The 25,859-nt window shown below is 40.0% G+C and overlaps 1 protein-coding gene across 10 annotated transcripts in view; it reads right to left on the bottom strand.

Annotated features, from left to right (window-relative positions):
• Spop (speckle type BTB/POZ protein) overlaps positions 1-25,268 on the bottom strand; it is a 79,888-nt gene extending 54,620 nt beyond the window's left edge. For 5 of the 10 annotated variants that reach the window (XM_057775241.1, XM_057775239.1, XM_057775242.1 and 2 more), the window contains exons 1-2: positions 25,054-25,268; positions 2,420-2,579 (exon numbers count right to left, since the gene is read on the bottom strand). The gene's annotated coding sequence lies outside the window, so the exon portion shown is untranslated. The remainder of the gene's footprint in view (positions 1-2,419; positions 2,580-25,053) is intronic. The other 5 variants (XM_057775243.1, XM_057775240.1, XM_057775244.1 and 2 more) reach the window with 1 other exon arrangement.
• Between the last annotated feature and the right edge of the window lie 591 nt (positions 25,269-25,859).

The following is a 25,859-nucleotide window of genomic DNA, read 5'->3' as shown; positions in this document are numbered from 1 at the left end:
TTGCTATGTTAAATGCCAAACTACTATGATATAAGAGAAAAGAAAATGTGGTGATTGAGGTATATAGCCTGATAAGTAAACTGCATATTCATTGGCTGCTGTCTACTATTAGTAGAAAACTTTATCCAATCAGAATACAGAAAGCAAATAACTTACAAAAATAAGTGACTTTGAAATTGATAATCAGCTGGGCGGTTGTGGTTCTTCTTCCTAGCACTTGAAAAAAGAGGCAGGCAGATCTCTATGAGCTTGAGGCCAGGCTGGTGTAGCATGAATAATAAAACCCAGAGACAGATACTGGGGTTCAAGCTTTAGATCAGAAAAGCAAAGCAGCCAAGCCACTTGAGAATTCTTACCTTTACCAAGGCTCAGAAAAACAAAAGGGTGATCCTGTTCTCAGTAAGACTGCAATGCTCTCCATCAGACCTCAGACTGCACTGAGCGGCTGCTTTATATTCCTCTCTAGTGCTGAGATTAAAGGCATGTTATCCCGAGTACTAGAAACAGAGGTGTGAGCTCTGTTTCTCTTTTAGACTGATTCACTCTCAGGTAGCCCAGGGTGGCCTTGAGCTCACAGAGATCTGCCTCTGTCCTCTGAGTGTTGAGATTAAAGGTGTGGCCACCACTGCCTGTCCTCTAAGGCTAACTAGTGGTTTAGGTATATGGCTAACTAGTGGCTTAGCTCTGCATTCTGATCTTTAAGCAAGTTTTATCTGTTAGATTACAAACAAAATACCACTACAACCTCTGGCCCTATAGAGGGAGTTCCAGGACGGCCAGTGCTGTTACACAGAGAAACCCTATCTCGAAAAATCCAAAAATAAATAAATATAAAACTGATGACCAATTTATATACAACTCAGCTGCTTTTTATAAACTTTAAACTTCAATTTTCACAAATTGCAGTAACTTGGCTAATTCAACATATCTTTGTATTATGGTTAAAAACAAAGATGAGCCGGGCGGTGGTGGCAAACTAGGAAGGCAGAGGCAGGCAGGTCTCCGTGAGTTCGAGGCCAGCCTGATCTACAAGAGCTAATTCCAGGACAGGCACCAAAAACTACAGAGAAACCGGTCTCAAAAATAATAAAAAATAATAAAAGATGATATTGTTTATCCTTTATTCTGGAATGAAATTATAACCTTGAATTATATATTAACCATAGTTGAATGAGCTCAAAAGCATATTCATAAAAAATTTAAATACAAATTATTTTTGGCCAGGTGTGATGGTTCACACCCATAATCCTAGCGCTTGGGATGTAAAAGCAGAAATAATAAATTCAAAGTCATCCTCGGATACATGGTAAGATAGAGGCCAGCCTGAAATACATGAGGCCCTCTCTCAGAATAACAACAAAAAATTATGTTAAACAAACTATATGAGACCACTCTCAACTGATTTGGATAAAGAAAGGCTAGTGTTGGGGCTGGAGAGATGGCTCAGAGGTTAAGACTGCTCTTCCAAAGGTCCTGAGTTCAATTCCCAGCAACCACATGGTGGCTCACAACCATCTGTAATGAGGTCTGGTGCCCTCTCCTGGCCTGCAGGCATACACACAGACAGAATATTGTATACATAATAAATAAATAAATATTTTAAAAAAAAAAAGAAAGGCTAATATTCATTCGGTAACTACTTAGCAGTTTGTGGCTCTTCAGGATTTTTCTTACCAGCTTCTCAAGTAGAAGAATAGTTATATTCAAACCAACATGTTTTTATTTGTGAACTTGACCACAGAAGTAACTACAAAGTTTACAGGCATTAACTAAAATGAGGTTTGGAAGTGGAGAAATGTCTCACGTGTTAAGGGCATTTGCTATTCTTGCAGAGGTTTGGTTCCCAGCACCCACGTGGTAACTTACAACAGACTCTATCTCCAGTTTCAAGTGATCCAACTTTTGACCTCAGGCTCCTGCACACATGCAGTACACAAACATACACTCGGGCACACATATACATATACACATAAAATAGATTTAGCCAGGCCATGGTGACACACACCTTTAACCCCAACACTTGGGAGGCAGAAGTAGGTGGATCACTATGAACTCGAGGCTAGCCTGCAGTCTACAAAGTCAGTTCTAGGACAGCCAGGGCTATTACAGTAACAGAGAAACACTGTCTCAAAAAGCAAAAAAAGATTTAAGATAAAAATTTAAAAATTAAAATTGAAGTTTTTATATTTTATATTTTCAAAAGATCTAACCATAGGACATAGACACAAAATTCTGGAGCAATCTTTTTTTATATAAACAAAATACACCTTATAGTATACAACTGTGAATTCTGACAAACACCTATAGTCATGCTACTCCAATCAAGACACAAAACATTACTGGGGTAAATTTCAGGACAACCACCTAAATAAGAGTAACTAAAAGAATACATTTCAGTAGGAAAAAAATTTTTTCTTACCAAGTTTGAAGCAAATAAACAGGATCTAAAAATTTAGACCAGAGCCAGGCATTGTAACATGCACCTTTAATAACAGCACTCAGCAGGAAGATCATCAAGTTCCAAGCCACTCTGATCTACATAGGGAGCTCCAGGCCAGCCAGGGCTTCTTAGTAAGATCCTGTTTCAAAATTTATAATAAAATAAAAATGTGGGTGAGGATTTAATGAAAACAGAGAAATGGTCCATTCTCTACTCCTAATCCTATTTCTGAGACAGTCCAAACTATCCCACGATCCACCCATTTCACTGAGTTGCAAGCTTGCCTTCACCCTTCACACTGTAACTTCCTGCTACTCAAACAGCTCTGTATTCTTCCATTTTGGACTTAGAAACTCTTTCGACAAAAACCTGATTATCGCTAGGCAGTGATGGTGCATGCCCCCCTGGGCAGTGGTGGTGCACACCTTTGATCCCAGCACTTGGGAGGCAGAGGCAAGTGGACCTCTCCAGGACAGCCAGAGCTGTTACACAGAGAAACTCTTGTATCAAAAAACAAACAAAAAACCTGATTATCTTCCACATGATTCTACTATATGTCCAAGTGTTAAAGTCTGGCACCCTAGAGACAAAGGCAGGGAGATCTATGTGAGTTCAGGACAGGCAGGACTATTGAGATCCTGTCTCAGAAAAACAAAAACCAAACAACAAAAAAACCACAATCTAGTCAAACTAAAAAAAAACAGGAGTAAGCCTTCACTCCTCACTCTTTTCTCCTCTACCTCAACTCCCCACCTCCAATTCTAGTTAATATTATCTTAGAAACACATCCCTTTTTTGATCTCCACATCAGCACAGAACCATCAATATACTAGAATATTATTTTAATTGCAATACTATACTCTCTCCTCTCTCACTCCTATTAACAATGAACTCATTTTTGCTATGGCATTTTTGAGTGTTTTTTTTTTCTTTTTTTTCCTTTTTTTCTCGAGACAGGGTTTCTCTGTGGTTTTGGAGCCTGTCCTGGAACTAGCTCTCTTTTTTTTTTTTTTTTTTTTTTTTTTGGTTTTTCGAGACAGGGTTTCTCTGTGGCTTTGGAGCCTGTCCTGGAACTAGCTCTTGTAGACCAGGCTGGTCTCGAACTCACAGAGATCCACCTGCCTCTGCCTCCCAAGTGCTGGGATTAAAGGCGTGCGCCACCACCGCCCGGCTGGAACTAGCTCTTATAGACCAGGCTGGACTCAAACTCACAAAGATTCGCCTGCCTCTGCCTCCCTAGTGCTGGGATTAAAGGCGTGCGCCACCACCGCCCAGCCTTGAATGTTTTCCTTCTATCCAGAATGTTGAATGTTTTCCTTCTATCCAGAATGTTTCTCCCTCATCTTTGCAAACACTATTGCAACCTTTCCAAGGAAAATTAAATGCTTCTTCCCTACTCTCAATGTGTAGGTCTCTTGCTGTTGTAATTATTATTATTCTTTCCCACTAGACTGAGACTCCCTGGAGAGCACCTGCTATGTTACATTAACCTTAGTGAGTTTGGTGTTTAGGCAGTACCCAGCATGTTGCAGGTATTTAATAAATGTTTGAACAAGTGTATACATCATGATTTAGATAATCAGCCTCTAGGTCATTCACTTTTCTAGCTAAGATTTCAGGCTTACCATGTAGTAATGATCTTTTTTTGGTAGATTGTTTTTTTGAGACAGGGTTTCTCTGTGTAACAATCCTTACTGCCCTGGAACTGGCTCTGTAGAACAGGCTGGCCTTGAATTCACAGGCCTGTTTCTGCCCCCCCCCCTCCCCCGGGTGCTGGATTAAAGGTGTGGGCCACTACCAGCCAGCTAGTAATGATCTTTTGATTATTATAGCAGAGAATATCAGTTATAAAATTTCAGGCGAGTTACTTAAAACCCTTTCTGTGTCTGACTCCTCACATGTAAAACACAGAGGAGACTATCTTACTAGAGTGTCGTGAACACTAAAATGAGTGTAAACACTAAATGAGTGTGTAAAACACAGAGGAGACTATCTTACTAGAGTGTCGTGAACACTGAGTGTAAACACTAAATGAGTGTGTAAAACACAGAGGAGACTATCTTACTAGAGTGCTGTGAACACTAAATGAGTTCAACACATGTGAAATGTCTCTTCCAGCTGTGGGATTCGGTTGCTGTTCCCTTTTTGAGCATTGGACTGTGATCTGTGAGCCTACCCCAAAATAAATAACTTTTTATTATACTCAAAAAAGAAAGAAATATCTAGGGCAATGCTTAATATGTGTGATCAAATATTACAGTAATTATTTTTTGTACTACTGTGTCTCTAGGAAGGTAAAGGACTGAAGAGAGATGTGTTCTCTGTCACAGAAAAGAACACTTCTTTTTTTTTAAATATTTATTTATTTATTATGTATACAATATTCTGTCTGTGTGTATGTCTGCAGGCCAGAAGAGGGCACCAGACCTCATTACAGATGGTTGTGAGCCACCATGTGGTTGCTGGGAATTGAACTCAGGACCTTTGGAAGAGCAGGCAATGCTCTAAACCACTGAGGCATGTCTCTAGCCTCCCCCCCTTTTTTTAAAATTTATTTATCATGTTTACAGTGTTCTGCCTGCATGTGTGCCTGCAGGCCAGAAGAGGGAACCATTTCTCATTATAGATGGTTGTGAACCACCATGTGGTTGCTGGGAATTGAACTTAGGACCTCTGAAAGAGCACTTTTCAATGTAAAAAAAGATATTCTAGTTTCTCTGTCATTCCCCGTGAGTTTAGTTACCTAAGAACTCTAGTGTTAACAAAGTTGAGGGAGTTGGAATCTGAAAAACTCCACAAGTCAATAGGATTCTGAGACAACCTGTCAGAAGAGCTATTTATTGGCCACTTTACAACAACTTATGTTGGTTCTCCCTATAGTCAATACTTTGGTCAAAAGTAGTATTGCTTAGGTTTTTTGTTTTTAAAATGCTCCTAGCAGAGAAATAAAGTACATCATTAAAGAGTTTTCAGTATTATGTACTTTAAAGAGAAAGAGCTTGAGTTTTTTTGTTTTGCTTTGTTTTCTGAGGTAGGAGTTCTCTGTGTAGCCTAGGCTGTCCTGGAACTAGCGTTTAGTTAGACCAAGCTGGTCTCAAATTCAGAGATCCATCTGCCTCTGACTGGAGGGCTGGGATTAAAGGCATGCATCACCATTGCTGGGCTGAAAGTGTTTGAGTTTAAAAATTACTATTATTATCTGTACTCAGTTTTTAAAATATATGAATAACTAAAAATAAATTCTAAAAAAATCCACAACATTTTACTTTCAAATGCACTAATATAATTCTTCCTAAAGATTTACATCCAAAATTATCTCCTCAATGAAATAATCATTTAAATATCCTTGGTATACATTAAAGATATCATTGAGGTAAATGAAATACAAAGCCAGCATGAGTAAAATGAAAATAACTATATAAATATTCCCTATGACCTCCTATCATCCTCTTGCTGCTTTTTCTTAGCCATATGATACATTCAAAAGAAAAATCTCTGGGCAGCAAGAAGATGGTTTAGTGAGTAAGTTCACCTGTCACCAAATCTGAAGAACGAAGTTAGAGTCCTGCCACCCACAGGGTAGAAGGACAGAACTCCTGCAAGTAAGTCCTCTGACCACCACTCTCCAACCTGGCATGTGCATGCACGTGAACACACACACACACACAACGTGCAAAATAAATAATATGGAAAAAACCTCTAAATGTCATTTAAAGATGAAAGATAAGAAGAATCAAGTTGCATGGAATAGTACTGTGCCTAAAGAACCAGAAATGGGCACCAATATGAATATAAACCAGTTATTCCATAAACCTCTTATTCTTGAAAGTTTCTGTAATAATTTCACTGTCAAAAAAACTAAACCTTTTAATTTTACAGGAGAGTAAGATACCTGCAATACACCTATCAAACTATACAGTAAAATAAATATTTGTTATTGGAAAGTTCATTGTTTAATTTACACATAACCTCTATTCCTTATTTCTTATAAAAAGTAACCATACAGTTTCTAGTTTTTTTAAAATTGGGCCACAGCTGTCTACTTTATATTTCTATACTATACAGTTTAAAATGTACTAAAAATAAAAGCAGTCCTCTGAGATACAATGTAGCTCTCATAAAGCCTTCCAACTATATCACAATAAACTCTCCTCTCCAACTAACTGTCTGTGGTCTCTGTCATCTCACTAACCTGCCTTTCTCAAATTGATTCACAGCATTCTGAAAGCCAAAAGCATTCTTCTTCCTCTTATCAAAATATTACTTTTTTAGATCAGGCCAAGTTCTACCTTGCTGCCCCAGTTCACTCAGAATCCCCACCATTCTTACTGTAACTAAATGCTATTTAGAACTCAGGAGCTGACAATTAACTAAAATTATCTTTCCTAAATCTCTCATATTCCCCTTTTCAAGATTTATTTTACGGATCTGAGTTTTTGCCTGTGTGTGTGTGTGTGTGTGTGTGTGTGTGTACCACATGTGTGCTTGATGTCAGGGGGCAGAAGGTATAAGATCCCCCAGAATTAAAGTTATGGACAGTTGTTAGTTGCCATATGAGTGCTGGGAACCAAAACCCAGTCCTTTGCAAGAGCAGCAAGTACTCTTAACTACTGAGCCATCTCTTCAGCCTCTCACATATTCTTTTGATAGAGATAATGACACCTAGGGTATCTGCTTAAGAAAAAAATTAAAAACCGGGGCTGGAGAGAAGGCTCAGCAGTCAGTCTTGACAGTAGGCGCCTTTATAAATCTACCGAGCCATTTCATGAGTCCTGTTGCTCACACTTTCACAACATATGACACTTTAAAAAAAATCAATCCCAAGAGATCTGATCGGCATATAAAGATTTGTGTACAAGAATGTCCATGGCAGCATAATTTATAGATAAAACTAGAGAAGAAATTTTTTATTAATAGAGTTAGTTAAATGCAGTATTATATATTCAGGAACTAGGGATGTAGCTCAGTTAGTGGAGTATTTGGCTAGCAGGCACAAAGCCCTGGGTTCTATTCTGAGAACCACATAAACCAGCTATGATGGTACATGTCTGTACTCCCAGCACTTGAAAATTAGATAAAAGGGTCAGAAGTTCAAAGTTATTGGCTCCACAGCATGTTCCAAGCCAGTTCACACTATATGAGACCCTATTTCAAAAACAAAACCCAACTAACTTAAAAAACAAATAAGCAAACAAAACCACACTAATTAAACAGAACACTAATGTATTATGTATCCGTACAACAGACGTCTGTGATTATTTGTGGTTTGTTTGTCCGTGTAAACGTGTGTTGTGCTTGTGGTGCATGCACCTGAGTGTGTGGGTCTGGGTACTAGTGTGTGCATATGAAAAGGCCAAATGAGGATGTCATGTCTTTTTTTTTTCTGTGACTCTTTGCTTTCCTTCAGACAGTGTCTCTCACTGAATCTGAAGATCACTGTTTTCCTTAGGCTAACAGGCTAGTGAGTTCTCAAGATCCACTCATCTCCACTTCCCAGTGATGGAGTTAGATGTATATGCAGCCATGTGCAGTTTTTTTTACATGAGTTCTAGGGATGTAAACTTTTGTAAATATTAAATATATCTTTATTTAAATACATAATACAAAGCTGGGTGATAGTGGCACACATTTTTAACTCTAGCACTTGGGAGGCAGAGGCAGGCGGATATCTGTTGAGTTTGAGGCCAATCTTGTCTACAAAGTAAATTCCAAGACATCCAGGGCTACACAGAGAAACCTATTCTCAAAAAAACCAAATATGTATGTATGATGTATGCATGTGTATGTGTGTATATACATACACATATATAAACAAATGTGTGTGTAAACACACATGGACATATTTAAATGCCCAATAAGAGTTAGAAAACGTTGGGCTAGTGAAATGGCTCAGAGGATAAAAACTCAGTCATTAAAAAAGAAAAAGGGGCCGGGCGGTGGTGGCGCACGCCTTTAATCCCAGCACTCGGGAGGCAGAGGCAGCTGAGCTACACATCCAGCTATCTTTGTCATAGTATTTTCAGAAGTTTCTCAATTAATTTAGAGTCATTTTCATGATTCTAAAGGAACTTTTTGCCTCTGCAGAATTGGTTTCCATAAGCAGTAACAGGATGGATGACCATGAGTCAAGTCATCACCAAATCAACTTACATTCCAAAGGTTAACCATCACAACCATCTCACTACTTTGGCATCTCTGATCCAAAGATTTGAGCAGTAGGGTATACTAAGACCATCATGTACCATGCCTTTGTGTTGACAGGGTTTCAACTGCTTCAGCTTTCATAGCCATTCCATTTTAAATGCTAACCTGCACTACAATATTTTTTAGAAGTTTCATTTTGTTTATTTATGTGTCTGAATGTATGAATACATGTATGTGTTTTATACATCTATGTACACGTGAAGGCCAGAAGAGGGATTTGATCCCTTAAAGCTGGAGTTACAGGTGTCTGTGGGATGCCTAGCTTCTTACATGGATACTGGGATATGAACTCCAGTTCTCATGACTGTGCTTCAAGCCCTTTTAACCACTGAGCCATCTCTCCTGGCCCTAGTCCCACCTTACTTTTGGGACTTTCTGGGCTTCTCATATACTAACTTCTGAATTCTTCTGTCTGTATTCACTATCCCTTTAATCAGAGAAAAAGAATCAAGAGGAAGGGGGAACAGTATAAAAGTTACAAGGGAAGAATTAACTTGGGATATTAGAAATACAGGAATCTCAAGAACAGTGGCCAAAAGGAAATAGTACATTACACAAAAAACAGGCAAGGACACATGTCAGACAGCCTAACACATCAAAACTGACTATAGATGTTACCATTTTTATAAATCTTAGTGAATCAATTTTATATAAATGAAATTATTTCATGAAAATGAATTTCTAGAATTGTACTTTGAACTTCATTTGTCCTTCCAAAAGGCAGTATAAAAAAAATCCAAACTGAGCCGGGCGGTGGTGGCACACGCCTTTAAATCCCAGCACTCGGGAGGCAGAGGCAGGCGGATCTCTGGGAGTTCAAGGCCAGCCTGGTCTACAAGAGCTAGTTCCAGGACAGGAACCAAAAGCTACGGAGAAACCCTGTCTCAAAAAATCCAAAAAAAAAAAAAAAAAAAAAAAAAAAATCCAAACTGCCTGCTGCTTGGAATGCTTCTTATGAATGGTAAATCGTCTAAGCCAACCACTTCCCAAACCCACTCCTCCTGGCTGTTTATAGCCGCTAATAGACCCACCGATTCATCCAAGCTCAGCATTCCAAAGCTATTGTCAATTCCTTGCGCACTGTCCACTTCCACTGAATACGGTTCCAGATGTCCTCAGATCTCCAACCTACTTTCTGTTCTATCCAGCTGACACAGTTCTCATTCACACTAGCGCCACTTCTTGTTCAGATAACTGTGAAAGGCTAACTAGTTCCCACACTCCCAGATCTTTCTCTATCAAATTTATCGTGTAAAATGTCATTTAGACATTTTAAAGACCATCAATAAGCAGATGGTATACAAATGTATTACCTTAAGGTCTGATTTCATTTGAAACTCCACTCATGTATCTGCCTACTTAACATAGTTATACTTAGCCTCATTCACATCCCAAATTTGACATATCTAAAACTGAACTCCTGATTTTTAATCTTCCCTCCAAATCCCACACCTACTCCCATTCCTCTCTATCTCTCACCCTCATCTCAGTGACACCTCTACCCATCCAGTTGTTTGAGCCAGAAACCTGAAATCATTCATGACACTTTCCTTTTCCTCAACCTCCACATTCAATCTATAATTAAATGGATTCTGCTTTGACATACTTCTCAGATACAGTCACTTCTCTCACTCTCCTCTGCCACAATCGCACCTGCAAAGATTCCTATTTAGTGGTACAGGTACAGCCCAGGAATTGGGACTCTTGAAGGCTCCCTAAGCGTGCTATCGTAACAAACAGCTAGCTATAAGAACTAGACTTCATTAGCCTCTTACTTTATTTCTACTTTGTCTCTTGCTCATTTAATTCTGCTGTCTTCCTTGCTGGGTCTTTGAACACACCAGACACAAGCAGCATGCCTCACAGCTTTTTGCCCTGCTTGTCTCTTTGACCTCCAACAGATATTTTCTTTTTTTTTTTTTAATTATTTATTTATTTATTATGCATACAATATTCTGCCTGTGTGTATGTCTGCAGGCCAGAAGAGGGCACCAGACCTTATTACAGATGGTGTGAACCACCATGTGGTTGCCGGGAATTGAACTCAGGACCTTTGGAAGAGCAGGCAGTGCTCTTAACCACTGAGCCATCTCTCCAGCTCCAACAGATATTTTCTTAAATCTTATGTGTACAGTGATTTCAAGAGGCCCTCTCAAACTAGACCTAGCATTACAACCCAATATTCTCCATCCCTTCTCCATCTCTATAGTCTTGCTCCTAACATCTTCTGCCTGAATTTCCCTTTTCCTTCTAATCAAAGGTCTACACTTTTTGATTCCTAACATCTACACAGTGAAAGGCGACAACTGCCCCTCCGAACTGTCCTCTGCCTTGCACGCACACACATGTGCAAACATAAATAAGAATGTACCTAATTGTTTTAATGTTTAAAAATGTTGAATTGTATAATATATTACATTAACTACATATTGTTAAAATAGTTTATGCCAAGATTATTACATGCTTTAAAGAATATCTAGCTGAAAAGCTCAATCCCTTAGTCTGGTGTTTGAAAATGTTAACTCCTAGAATGTATTTCTAATCAAGAAGTCTAAAACATTTTAAGCTCTTTTAAAATACAGCATTCATTTTGATATCATGTTAAGCAACTCAAATTGACTACACTAGCAATCCAGGAAGATTACACCATGAAGCACTTGTATCTCCTCATAAGGTTGCAGTTCTCAAAGTGTGGTGTGTCAGTGCCTGGCAAGGCTTTCAAAAGGTCTCGAAGTCATAACTATTTCAAGAAGGAAGCAGGAGGAAGAAGAAAGGAGGAGGAGGAAGCTGTTTAGCTTTATGAATATGTTGACATCTGTTCTGATTATGTAAAGTAATAATGAGTAAAAACTGTTATGTCTAGTATAAAGCTAGGTAAATGGCATTAAATTAATATTAATCTTCGAGACATTATCCACTGATGATTTAGAAATAAAGGCAACTGTACTAAGAACGTTCCTGTGGTTTTTTTGAGACAGGGTCTCATGCAGACTGACTTTCAATTAATCTCCAGATCCTCTTCCTCCACCTCCCAAATACTAGGATTACAAATGTGGGCCACCATGCCTAAACTCAAGAATGTCCTTGATAAAATAATAAAGCCATGGATATGCTGTGACAGAAACATGAGGGATAGCCGGGCAGTGGTGGCGCACGCCTTTAATCCCAGCACTTGGGAGGCAGAGGCAGGCGGATCTCTATGAGTTCGAGACCAGCCTGGTCTACAAGAGCTAGTTCCAGGACAGGCTCCAAAACCACAGAGAAACCCTGTCTCGAAAAACCAAAAAAAAAAAAAAAAAAAAAAGAAAAAAAAGAAACATGAGGGATGCATAAAGCACTTCTCAGTATCTTCGAGCACAGTAGTTTCGAGGAAAAGCACTTGTGACTGGGTTTTGAGATCAACTAGCTTCTTTTTTCACGAAACTACTTTTTCTTGGAAAAAGAATAAACTGGGTATTCAGACATAAATATCCAGCAGACATTTTCTTGAAAATGAAGAGAGTCTGTCACATTAAGGAAAACAACTAACAGTATTTGTTGCCAATGATAAAATCTGAGTGTTTAATGAAAAAATTACAATTTTGCATAATTGTAGCTGCTTGACAGTTTTCCAACACTGATTTTTTTTTTCTCATGAAAAGGGTGGTGATCATAACTAAAGTGTTTTCGAAAATGCTGAGATGTTTTAGACATCTAGAAGATCTGCTGAACTCAATGAGGCAATAATTTTCCAAATAACCAGTGCTTGATACTCATGGTAAAATCCACCAAGTGTGCACCTGCTCCAGCTGTTCAGGAAGTTAAGACTGGAGGGTCTCCCAAACGGAAGAGTCTGGAGCCAGCATGGGCAACACAGCAAGATTCTATCTCTTTAAATAAAAATCCAGTCAAATGCAAGACATATCAACACATGTCAACATAATAGTTGCATCAATATAATTTCAGATCAACAGTGCAAACTAACTTACAAGAAACTAACGTGCCGGGCGGTGGTGGCGCACGCCTTTATTTAATCCCAGCACTTGGGAGGCAGAGGCAGGCGGATCTCTGTGAGTTTGAGACCAGCCTGGTCTACAGAGCTAGTTCCAGAACAGGCTCCAAAGCTACAGAGAAACACTGTCTAACAAACAAACAAAAAGAGATTCACCTGCTTAAGTACTGGGATTAAAGGCATTCCTCACCATGCCTAGTGACATGACTTTATTTTTTTTAAGTAAAAAAAAAATTCTTAAAATATTTTTCTTGGTGTTTACTTTTTTTATTACAAATATCTAGAGTGTGTGTGTTGTAGCATGCAAAGTAAAAGTCAGAGGACAACGTACAGAAACCAATTCTCTTCTTCTCCCACCTTGGTAACGGTGAGCACCCCACCTGTTGAGCCATCTCTCCAGCCATGTATTCTAAATTCTAATTTGGTAATGATGAATAAATATAACTCACATTTTAAAAAAAGAAAACAAAACTCTTTAAAGCACTCAATAACTTTTAAGATTGTAAGACATCCTAAGATACATTTCTCAAAGAAAACCTGTCTCTAATTCCAGCCATTCCCCAAATTTCTATTTATACCAAACTTCCCCTTCCCCATAAACAACTGGAGTTGAACCTGGGGCACATAAGTGGCTCATGGGAAATCAAGCCTTGGCCTGACCAAATCAGATCTCCCTTAGGAATCTGAATTAAGCCTCATGGAAACTAAAGTTTATTTATAGAGTACCAGAGTCCACCAGTTCTTATTGCTGAAGTCCCTGTAAGCAGCAGTTTTGGTTCCAGCACTTTCTGAAACCTGATTGTTTAGCTTTTCCTGTACTATACAGTTACTATATATCATTTGGTAATCTCTTTGTTTTAAATGGTTCCATTTCCTCATGATCAAGATTTTAACATTACTGGGCAGGGTGACTCACATTTGTAATCCCAGCATTTAGGAGGTTGCATCAGGAAGATTGCCACAAATTAGAAGCCAGTCTGAGGAAAACTGAGACTATGTCTCAAACAACAATGACAAAAACAAAAAGAAGAGGAAGAAGAAGGAGGAGGAGGAGGAGGAGGAGGAGAGAGAGAGAGAGAGAGAGAGAGAGAGAGAGAGAGAGAGAGAGAGAGAGAGAGAGAGGAGGGAAAGAAGAAATCCTTAACACCATCAAGTTCAATATCAATGCCATTACCAAAACTGTTTTATTGGTGTCTTTATACCATCATAACAGGTCACTTTCCAGGTGGATAACTGATCTATATATAAAAATGAAAGCCACACAAACCAAACTAAAAAGGGAATTGGAATTATAAACTCATTCAGAACAAGTAATCAGTTGCTTGATAAGAAAGGCTTAATTTTCCCCCTTTGAAGGCCATGATACACCACATGAACATATTTCAACAGCAAGTGACTATGTTAAAATGATTCAACTGATTAGACAGGGGTTTTCAAGAAGCTTGATGAACATAAAGAGGTACTAACCCTTGTTTATCGGATAAGAACAATCACTATAAGTTTCTGATAATGAAAGCAGTATAGTAACAGCACAAGAGGCAAGCTGACCAACCAATGGCACAGAAAAGAAAATAGAGAGGCAACCCTCATAGACACAGACAAACACAGATGACATTTAACAATAATAGGGAAGAGATGGATTAACCAAAACATGGGGCTGGGTAACTGGGTTAACCTCATGGAAAATTAGATCCATATTTTAGGGTCATCCTTATAGAAAAAAGTAGTTTTATCTTTCCCATACTAAATAGCAAAATAAATTGAAGGCAGAGACCTAAATGTTAAAAGCAAAACTATAGCCACACATGCACCTTTAATCCCAGCACTCAGGAGGCAGAGACAGGTAGATCTCTGTGAGTTTGAGGCCAGCCCAGTCTACAAGAGCTAGTTCCAGGACAGCTAGGACTGTTAAACAGAGAAACTCTGGCAAGGTGGGGCAGGGGCAAAACTATAAAACATATAGGAGAAAACAGGATTTAATTTCCCTCTAATATAAAAAATAAAAAACAGGTGGGATGGCATATGCCTGCAATCATATTACTCGGGAGCCTGAAGCAGAAAGATTACAAGTTTGAAGCCAGCCTGGTTTATACTGCCAGCAAGACTCCCCCACCCCACCACCCCCCACCCCGAGACGGGGTTTCTCTGTAGTTTGGGAGCTTGTCCTGGAACTAGCTCTTGTAGACCAGGCTGGCCTCGAACTCACAAAGATCCGCCTGTCTCTGCCTCCCGAGTGCTGGGATTAAAGGCTTGTGCCACCACCTCCCGGCTCAAGACTCTCTTTCAAACAAACAAACAAACAAACATCAAAAGGATAGCAAAATAAATCTAATTATTGTAAAGTTTATGCTGGTCATGATGACTCATACTTGTAATCTAGAATCTAGCACCTGAAAGACTAAGGAAGGAGACATGAGTTTCAAGCCAGCCTGGGCTACAGAGACAACTATGTCTCAGAAACAAACCTTGTAGACTGGAGAGATGGCTCAGCAGTTAAAGCAGTTAAGAGCACATACTGCTCTTCCAGAGAACTAGCATTCGGTTCCCACATCACGTGGCTCAAAAACCACGTGTAAATCCAGTTCAAAGGGATTGGACGCCCTCTTATGGCCTCAAAGGGCACCTGAATATTCACTGCATACAGACACATACACATAAACAAAATTATAATGCCATTTTTAAGAAATTAAAAATAAAACTCAAAACTCAGCCTCAGTAAAAGATAAAGCTAAAAAAGGATTCGGTAACACCCGCTAGGATGCCACTACCAAGAAGAAAAAAAATTGTTGGTAAGGATGTTGAGAACTTGGAACATCTTTGTACTGTTGAAGGGAATGTAAAATGGTACAGGCACCATGGAAAACAGAATAAGGATCTTGAAAAAATTAAAAATAGAATTACCATACGCTCTAGCAATTCTAACTCTAGATATATACACTAAAGAATTGGAAGCAACATTTTAAAGGTAAGTTTGTTATCAATTTTCAGAGCATTTCTAAGTTAGATTCTGAAAATCAATATACCAATGTCAGGCACAGATTGGAGAAATAAATGACTCAGCTGTTAAGAACATAGCTGCTTTTCTAGAGAACCAGCGTTTGGTCCAGCACCAACATGGTAACCACAATTACCTGTAATTTCTGTTCCAGGTAATCTAACATATGGTACACACACATACTTGCAGGCAAACACTCATAAACCTAAACTACAAATAAACAAATATTTTAAATAAAAGACTTTAAAAAAAAAAAAAAAAGGCTGGGCGCATGGCTCAGGCTTGTAATCCCAGTGCTAAGGAGACAAGAGGGACCCTGGGCAGCTTGCCAGCCAACCAGTCTACACCAAGTGCTAAACTCCAGGCTAGTAAGAGACCTTGTCTCAAAGAAGGTGGTTGTGTTTTTTGTGGACAACCTAAAGTTGTCCTCTGGCCTCCACATACAGATACAAACAAAAAGATTTTTATATAATTTGGTGATAGTATATGAATTGCATTATTCCTTATACTTTTCTACGTTTAAAGTATTTTATATTTAATATTGTTTATTATTTTGGGGGTAGTGAATGTGGGTGCATGTGGAAGCAAAAGTCAACATCAGGTATCTTCCCCAATCACTTCACCTTGTTTTTTGAGACAGGGTCTTTCACTGAACTTGGAGTTCACTAATTTGACTAGACTGGCTGGCCGGGAAGCCCCAGGAACCCTCCTGTCTCTGCCTTCCAGCATGGAGATTATGGGCACAAGGTGCCATGTTGTTTTTTTAATGAGTGCTAGAGTTTCCAATTCAGTCTACTAACTGAGTTCTCTCCAGTCCCTACTTTTTGTGTTTTTAAGGCAGATCTTACTATGAAGCCCTGTCCAACCTGAATCTCCATACTAGCCTTGAATTAGAGGCAATCCTGCTCGCTGCCTCTACCTTCCTTTTCAATGCAGAAACTACAGGTGTGTACCACTATACCCTTCTAATTTAAAAATGAAGTCAGGCAGTATAAATAATGTCCTATGTTGAAAGGCTTATTTTTATGTTTAGCAAACTTCTACATGGCTGCCTTTTTATTTAAAAAATCAAGTAAAGAGACAAATATACATCTCAATTTAAGGAAATAAATAATTACAAGTACATTTTCCTTCTTAAAAATAAAAAAGCAGACCTGTAGATAGAGAAATTAGAAGTTTTTGGAAAACTTGTGCAAGCCCCCTCTAAGGCAGCTGTGATGGCAGGAAAATCTACACCAACAGTTCCTCAGGAACAGTGAGGAATCAAGGAAGACTTGTGCATGCTGAAGCTCCACTCTGTATCTAGCTTCTCTAAGCTGCATGCCCAACTTTACTATACAGAGAGCACCTAGGCAAAGGCTAGCCCATTCTTTGGAAATGTGCCCGTCAGATGGCTCAGTTGGTAAAGGCAGTGGCCACCAAGCCTGACAACTGGAGTTTCATCACTGTGACCCACATGTTAGAAAGAGGGAACTAACTATTGCAGGTTGCACTCTGACCTCCCCACATGCACTGTAGAATGCATGCACATCTTTACATATACACTCAAATAAATAACTATTATTTAAAAATAAATAAATGTGACTGCAGTAATAAGAATTATGGTCTAAGCATGCCTTTATAATTCTACTTTCAAAATATTTTCTGTAATGGGAGCCTTACAAAAGTGAAAAAAGCAACTGGATCCAATTTATTAGCAAATGTGTCCACACAGCTTTTCAGAGTAATTTTACCATGCCTGAAAACAAACACAAGAAACAGGTGTGCTTCCTCAAATACACAAGCAGAATTTAATGTGGAGCCAGTATTGTTATGAAACCAGATTGAGAATAAATAACCTTTGTAAATATGACAAGATGGTAAAAAGAACTTGGATTTCAGATAAATATTAGAATACTGTTATTGTCTGGCTTTGAGTAACCTGAAATCAGTGAAAATATTCAAAATATCACCATATGGAAAGAGTCTAATTAAACTTTTGTTGCTAAAGCAAGAATTTAATCTAGACCCTAAGACCAGCTACACAATGTGGTTCTATTGTATCTTTTATTTGTGTGACATTAGTGTGTGACATTAGTGTGACAGAGCTGCAGAAAGCACTCAAACGAGCAGACATTTTCCTGAGCCTACAGTACACAGTACCACAGGATGCAGCAATGTTCCAGACTCTGAGTTAAGACAACTGGGAATCAGAGGTCACGGTTTGGCTGAAAATTTTCCTTAATTAAGAACAATTTGTCTTGCTCCTTTTGAAAGATGAAAATCTAATGATAATAAAAAAAATATGCTATAACAGCAGAATCTTACATAACATTCTTATAAAGAAATAAATGTGGAGAATTTTAAAGAAATGCTTTAAATGAGGAAAAGGAAAGAAAAACAAATCCATACATATATACCCACAAAAAATTCTTTTATATAATGTTAGAACACCACATGCTCCAAAAAACTTGTGTGACAAACTCCCTGTGTAGCTAAGGGATGTCTTAAACTTCTAAGACTCCTGCTTCTACCTCTAAGTACTTAAATCATAGATGTGGGCTAGATGTTCAGTTTACGTGATGCCAGGAATCAAACCCAGTCCTTCCTGCACACTAGGCAAACACTCTAGAACTGAGCTATATCCCAGCCCTCATTTCATATATTTCACCTCAAGAAAAGAAACAAACAAATAAACAAATTTGTTTATGGGAAAAAACAAACAAAAAACAAACACTCCAGTATTTTCTATAGTCAATTTTATATCCATGTGAAGATAGCAATGTGTCCCTTGGGACACTATCTTTCAAAAAGAATATTCAAGACAAAGAAGTTGTGAGTTCGAAAATCTAGATCCTAGCAATGCCAGCAGCACAGAGGTTAGTCAAACACTAGGTATACAGAGTTTAAACAAAGGCAACTTTGTTTTCAGAATTTAGCTACAGAGACCACAAAGGACATTAACAACCTCTTTACAGAAAGGGAAGCTACAGAAAGGTAATGTGGAGGGCTGGAGAGTGGCTGGTTGACTAAGTATACTGGCTGCTCTTCCAGAGGACCTGAGTTCAATTCCACACACCACAGTTCCTAACAATTCAGGGAATTCCCTCTCCTGGCCTCCAAGGACACTACATTCACACAGTACACAGACATACATACAAGCAAAACACCACACACATAAAATAAAAGTCAAAATATTTAAATAAAAAAAAAGAAAGGTAAAGTGAGGGCTGCACATCTGGGACAGAAAAAAAAATACAAAAGAGTCAGAAACTTCTTGTGCCAAGCAAGGATGCACTCTTATGCTGAGCTGAGAGGACTCCAGAGGCCAAAAAGGGAAGGAACATGTCGTGCAGAATAAACAATGTTGTAACTGTTGGTAAGACACAATACATTAAAAATCTATGCATGTAAGACAACAGGAACAGAAAGAAAAAGAAACTATTCATTTGCTACCAGTAAAGATGACTATTTGAGCTATGGGGATAACCCTAGATAGAGTACTTACTTGTTTCCCATGTTCCAAGGCCTTTAATAAGTCCCCAGGACTGCCATTTGCCCGTGGCCTTTCTACCTACTATACCACCTCCTTACTCAGAAAATATTAAATGGAGCCGGGCGGTGGTGGCGCACGCCTTTAATCCCAGCACTCGGGAGGCAGAGGCAGGCGGATCTCTGGGAGTTCGAAGCCAGCCTGGTCTACAAGAGCTAGTTCCGGGATGGGCACCAAAGCTACGGAGAAACCCTGTCTCGAAAAACAAAAACAAAAAAGAAAAAATTAAATGGAAAGAAGGGTTCATCTCAACTTTTTTTTAATAGAAACTATAATTTACTAACCCATAAATAAAAGTTTTGTAGAAAACCAAAAACTAGTCAAACGAAAGGAATTGCAGAATTTTAAAATCATTTTGCAACTATTGAATTAACTAAGGTAAAAAACCATCATCCTATGATAAAGGCTGCTGGAAAAACAGCAGTACAATGCCAGAGTGGGACCCCTCTCCAGAGTACCTGCTAATTTTTTTTTTTTTTTTTTTTTGGTTTTTCGAGTTAGGGTTTCTCTGTAGCTTTGGAGCCTGTCCTGGAACTCCCTTTGTAGACCAGGCTTGCCTCGAACTCACAGAGATCCGCCTACCTCTGCCTCCCGAGTGCTGGGATTAAAGGCGTACGCCACCACCACCCGGCAGTATCTGCTAATTTTAAAAAGAGGAAATTTAACTGAAGAGTCTGGGTTTCATCACTTAAAACACACGACCAAACCCCATATCATAAACAGAGGGTTCTGGTCCTATGCTTCCTAAAGCTGTTTAACTGGAATCTAACCAAGCCTATAGGTCTCAATATCAGCTTATACTGATAAAAGAACAAATTATTAAAACCAAAAACATTTTTTAAATTTTTAATTTTTTTTTTTTTTTTTTTGGTTTTTCGAGACAGGGTTTCTCTGTGGTTTTGGAGCCTGTCCTGGAACTAGCTCTTGTAGACCAGGCTGGTCTCGAACTCACAGAGATCCGCCTGCCTCTGCCTCCCGAGTGCTGGGATTAAAGGCGTGCGCCACCACCGCCCGGCAAATTTTTAATTTTTTAAAAATCAGAAATTTCCAAGAGATGATGTACCTTGGAACGCAAATGGTCTGGTCCCTTCAAAAAGCAAAAGCCACTTATCCTGAGTAGTCTCGAATAGTTTTGAGACTAAAGAGATACACATGTTTGAAGGGGGAAAAAATACAAACAACGGCAGGTATGGTGGTACTTGCTTTTGATTTCAGGACTTGAGAGGCAGAGGCAGGTAATTTACCTATGAATCTGAGTCTGGTCTATATGGTGAACTCTAGTCCAGCCACAGGACTACACAGGGAAACCCTGTCTCAAAATATAAAATAAAATTTAAAATTACTCATTATTGACTTGTGACAAATACTGTAAGAATAAGAGAGTAAAGCAATGTATTTCAAGGAGATACATCTAAGGGGTGAAATATATCTGCAATATATAAAAGTTTGTATATTATACATCATAAAATATATCACATATAAATTTCAAAATACACTGGGCAGTGGTGGCTCATGCCTTTAATCCTAGCACTTGGGAGGCAGAGGGAGGCAGATCTCCAGGTTTGAGGCCAGCTTGGTCTACATGGTGAGTTCCAGGACAGCCAGGCTACACAGAAAAGCCCTGTCTGAAAAAACAAAATTAAAATACAATAAAAATGTGAACAATCACAGTGATTGACAGAAGGTAATAAGTGTACCATCCTTTCTACTTTTCTATCTCTTTAAACTTTCATTTCAACAGTTAGAAAAAAACAAAAACCTCAACATACACTTTTTTCAAAAAGCCCTCAAGCCGGGCGGTGGTGGCGCACGCCTTTAATCCCAGCACTCGGGAGGCAGAGGCAGGCAGATTTCTGTGAGTTCGAGACCAGCCTGGTCTACAAGAGCTAGTTCCAGGACAGGCTCCAAAAACCACAGAGAAACCCAGTCTCGAAAAACCAAAATAAATAAATAAATAAAAATAAAAAATAATAATAATAAAAAAAAGCCCTCAAAACAAACTTTCCTTCAACCGTTGGTCCCTCCTTTGCAGGTCTTCTCAGCAAGAACACAAGCATACTATTTATATTTTCTTTTTGTATTTCGAGACAGGGTTTCTCTGTGGTTTTGGAGCCTGTCCTGGAACTAGCTCTTGTAGACCAGGCTGGTCTCGAACTCACAGAGATCTGCCTGCCTCTGCCTCCCGAGTGCTGGGATTAAAGGTGTGCGCCACCACTGCCCAGCCTATATTTTACTTTCTAACTCTTATTATTTCATATATTTAGTACATTCGATTGTCCAATGATCAAAATACCCTTTAAGCACAAAAATCTTTTCATTCATTCATTCATTCTGGGGGGTGGCGTTGTTGGGATGAGAGTCTCACTATGAAGTTCGAGCAGGTCTGGAACTAACTATGTAGATCAGGCTGGTCTGCCTGCCTCTGCCTCCTGAGTACGGGAATTAAAGGTGTGCTCCAACATACCCAGCCTTTTCATTTCTTTACAGCTCACAGTAAGGTATTCTGCAATCAGAACACTGCTAAGACCAACATTCTGGTGGAGACAATAGACAGACAGTACCTTAACAACTGAGTCACCTTTTCAACACAACGAAAGCAAGTAACGTGCTTTCAGTCATAGCTACCAAGAGGGCGTCAGATGATATCACATAAGCTTTTGGAGTTCCATGGAAAGAAACTAGAATCTGAGTGAAAAGGAAGAAACTGAAATACTGGTCTATACACCTTCCTAGTGCTGCCACTAGGGCTTACTGTTCTCCAGACATGACTTCACTCTAATGGTACTGTCCCTTGATTGAGGCCTATTTAATACCATTAACGTAGAGAACAGTGACAGAATGTATCCACAGCTCCGCAATGTAATGAAACTTAGGAAACTATATAATGAACTTAAAATCTCAGAGAAAACACCATTTAAAATTTATTTTTAAAGTATGAATGATAGTGTTGGTTAAGAAACAGGCAGATGAGCCGTTGACAATAATATAAATTCATAAACCACTGTGAAAAATGATTCAGCAATATTGCCAACATTAAAGATGTATACATCCATTGATCTGGCACATTCACAAAAATAAATTAATCCAATAGACACCTAAGTACACATAAAAATGAGGCTTTGGAAACCTACTGTTAAGTAAGAATTGGCTAAATGATGATCTGCCATATACAATGCAACCCTTGCCACTTTTTTTTTTTTTTTTTTTTTTTTTTTTTGGTTTTTTGAGACAGGGTTTCTCTGTGGTTTTGGAGCCTGTCCTGGAACTAGCTCTTGTAGACCAGGCTGGTCTCGAACTCACAGAGATCCGCCTGTCTCTGCCTCCCGAGTGCTGGGATTAAAGGCGTGCGCCACCACCGCCCGGCCCCTTGCCACTTTTTAAAAAGATACTACAGACACTATATGATCACCAAGACAAATTGAGTGAAAAAGTAAAAATTGGATATAGTGTCTTACCATTTGTAAAAAACAGACACCAAAGAATAAGTACACATATGTATTTGTAATGTATGGGTTCTGAAAGGAGATGATGTTGCCTTGGGTAATTTGATGGTCAGGAGAATGACAGAAGGCTTTTCATTCTCACTCTGTACCTTTTGAATTTTTTTTCACATTTGTATTACCTTTTATTTTTTAAACAAATTTCTATGCCAATATGAATTAACAACTTATCTTAATTCTAAAAGCGGTCCATTCTTTTGTACCATCAAAAATTTAAATAAGGCTTAAGTGAATTTAGAAATGAAATGTTTTCAGATAAGAACAAAGTATCCTAGATGAAGAAAGCCTACTTAGAAGAAAGACAAGCATTACCTCAATAGTTTCACTTCTAGATTCTACTAGAGCCTGGTCCAAGTATGGAGATAAGTCACATTATTTCCAACTACCAAACTAGCCACTGTAATAACTCTTTTAAAAGGTATAGTCACCAAAATACCGAAAGGATACCAACTACCCTGACTGTTCAATGTGGAGTGAGCACAGTAATTTATACTATTTTGGGGGTGGGGGGCAGAGTAACCAGCTCTCTTCCAAGACAGGATGATATATGCTCCCCCCAATTCCCAAATCCCTTGGCTCCAAGAGCAACATGGCACCCGGAAACAGCACAATAAACACCTGAGCCACATAAAGGCCGTGTTAAATGAGGACGTGAAAAGTGTATACATACTTTAAAGCCCAGGAACCTAAGGTCCTAACGTTAACAAGGCAACCAAATAAGTCTTGTGAGAATACCCAAGAATGAACACAAAGGAAAGGGAATTTCAAAATAAGGCTGTTATTTTCAAAATAGACCCAGGAGTCTAGCTGAGACATTAGGTTAGCCAGCCAACCGAAAAAACAGAAAATGCCCCTCCCTTTTCCAGTCTCCCCACCTAACAACAATTTAGCTATTCATTTCCATACGATTCAGCAAACCTTTTGCTAGTAAAGAGTTTATCTTTGTGACCAGATGTGGTGGTGTACACCTAACAGCAGAGACAAGCAGATACCTGTAACTCCGGTAGAGACCAACCTGGTCTGCATAGGCGGTCCAGACCCTACCTGGCTATATGAGACCCTGATTGTCTCAAAACAGAAACAAACCTCTCCACCCCCCATGGTAGAGGTAAGACAGAGTTTCTAAGAGTGACAATACAGCAGCAAACTAAAGAACCAAGTATACTCCGTCGACTGAAACTCCAAATCCTAAGTCACTGAAATATTTACGTAAAGTTCCTCAGTTTAATTTTCTTGGGGATTTGCCCATATGGAAGAATTATCACTGTTTGTTTAAAATTAATACTTCTGGGCAAGCTGTTCAATTGTTTCAGGTTGCCTCTGTTTTCATATGGCCACAGAACATCAGCTACATACAGCTAAACTGCTAAACTGAAAGACTATGGAAGAACTCTGACCCCCCTCCTGCCCCTTCCCCCTCTCCTCCCCGCAAAGAACCAACTAGGTCAGACAACTGAGATGAAGCTCCTGAGTTCATTTCCGTTCTGGTTTTGTTGTTACCCCAAGCCTTAAACTGTGTGTGACACTTTCCCCTTCCTTGCCTAACTCTCTAAAGGCAACTCTGAATTTTACTAAAAAAGAATTCCCACTGTGGTTTCTTTTTTATGGTCCTTAGTCCTTCATAACAAGGCCATAAAAAAAAAAAAAAGTCCCCTGCCAGAATAAATGAGTTGGACTTACTCCTAAATTTAGGGAAAGTTTGCAGTAAGGGTTCAGCATGACGACCGGAGTGGTGGAAAGGGAAGTAAAGTAATTCTAGAACTAGAAGTTGCAGTCAGTTTCAAAAGGAGGGTCAGCGTGGGACACGTTGGCTCTAGGAGGCGTTGGTAGCCTGGGAGTCTCTAGGGCAACACTAGATGCGAATAGTGCTTTGTCCTTAAATCCCTCGCATAATTTAAATTCTCCCTCTCGGATCGGAGCGACAAGCTCACTATTGGGTGGCAAGTCTAGCACAGCCTGGGAAGAAGGCGGGCGCGTGGTCAAGGGGCTCTTTATTCCGCAGGTCCCTGCAACACAGCAATGCGCATGCGTCCTAAGGCAGCGACCAGGCACCCCGAGCTCCTTCACATTCGAGCATGCGCAGTCCTCCATCTCGCCGCAGGCGACAGCTCACTATTTGGCAAGGGGGATGGGGTTGGGATCTGATGGTGAGGGAGGCTGGAGGCAGGGGGCGCGTTTGTGTTTCCTGAATGCTTGAGGTAGGAAGAACAGACGGCTGACTAGGCTCTGGCTTCCTCAGGCCATGAAACCAGGGTGTAGGAAATGGGGCAGAGAATAATACATGAGGGGAAGTGTGTGTTTGGGGGGGGGGTCAGTCACTTCTCAAGGAAAACCCCCGCACCCCGACAGGCCAACCCCCTTCCTCGACTCTTGACACACACACACACTCACCTGAGAACGGCGGCGACAGCTGCTGGTCCCTGTCCCCCTGCGCTCGCCTCATACTGCCCGCAACATCCGGGACCTGCGGGACCGCCGATACACAAATACACACTCTCGGAGCGCGCACACACACACAAACACACACACATATACACACACACACACACATACACACCGACACACACCGGCCCGGGCGTCCTGTCGTCAGCACGTCGACGCAGCGAGCGCGTACCCGCCGGGCCCCACCCCGCGCGGCCTCCTCCCCCGGCTTCCCGCCCCGCCCCGCCTCGCCCCGCCCCGCCCCGTTCTGCTCCGCCCAGCCCCGCCCCGTTCAAGGCCCTCCAGCTCCTCCTCCTTTAAGACCCCGCCTACCTTCCCTAGTGCGCAAGCGTCACGAGGCCGGTCCAGAGCCCCGGGATTTGAGCGGAAGGCGGGGCCAGAATGGGAAGAGGCGGGAACTCGGAGGGGGTCGCGTGCGGTGTGCAGAAGATCACGACGAGGTGCGAGGCCGGAATGGAGGAGGCTAAGAGCCAGGCATTTCACAACTGAAATCTAGATGTGCAATTTGTGGATTACATATGACTTCGCTCTTACTTTCTTTTTTAGCAAACCCTCAATAAAATGTTTTCTGAATTTTAATGATTGCCAGAGACCTTTTTTGAAAAGAACTTTTACATTTTGTTTTTGTTTGTTTCGTTTTTTTGAGATAGGGTCTCCCTATGCAGCCAAGGCTGGCCCGGCACTCTCTTTGTGGACAAGCTGGTCTCAAATTCATAGAGATCCATGTCCAGTAAGTCTAGCCTGCAAATGCTAAC

This window comes from Chionomys nivalis, chromosome 7, assembly GCF_950005125.1.
Source record: "Chionomys nivalis chromosome 7, mChiNiv1.1, whole genome shotgun sequence".
NCBI lineage: Eukaryota > Metazoa > Chordata > Mammalia > Rodentia > Cricetidae > Chionomys > Chionomys nivalis.
Note: the sequence above shows the minus strand (reverse complement) of the source record. Positions and strands in the feature narration are given on the sequence as shown.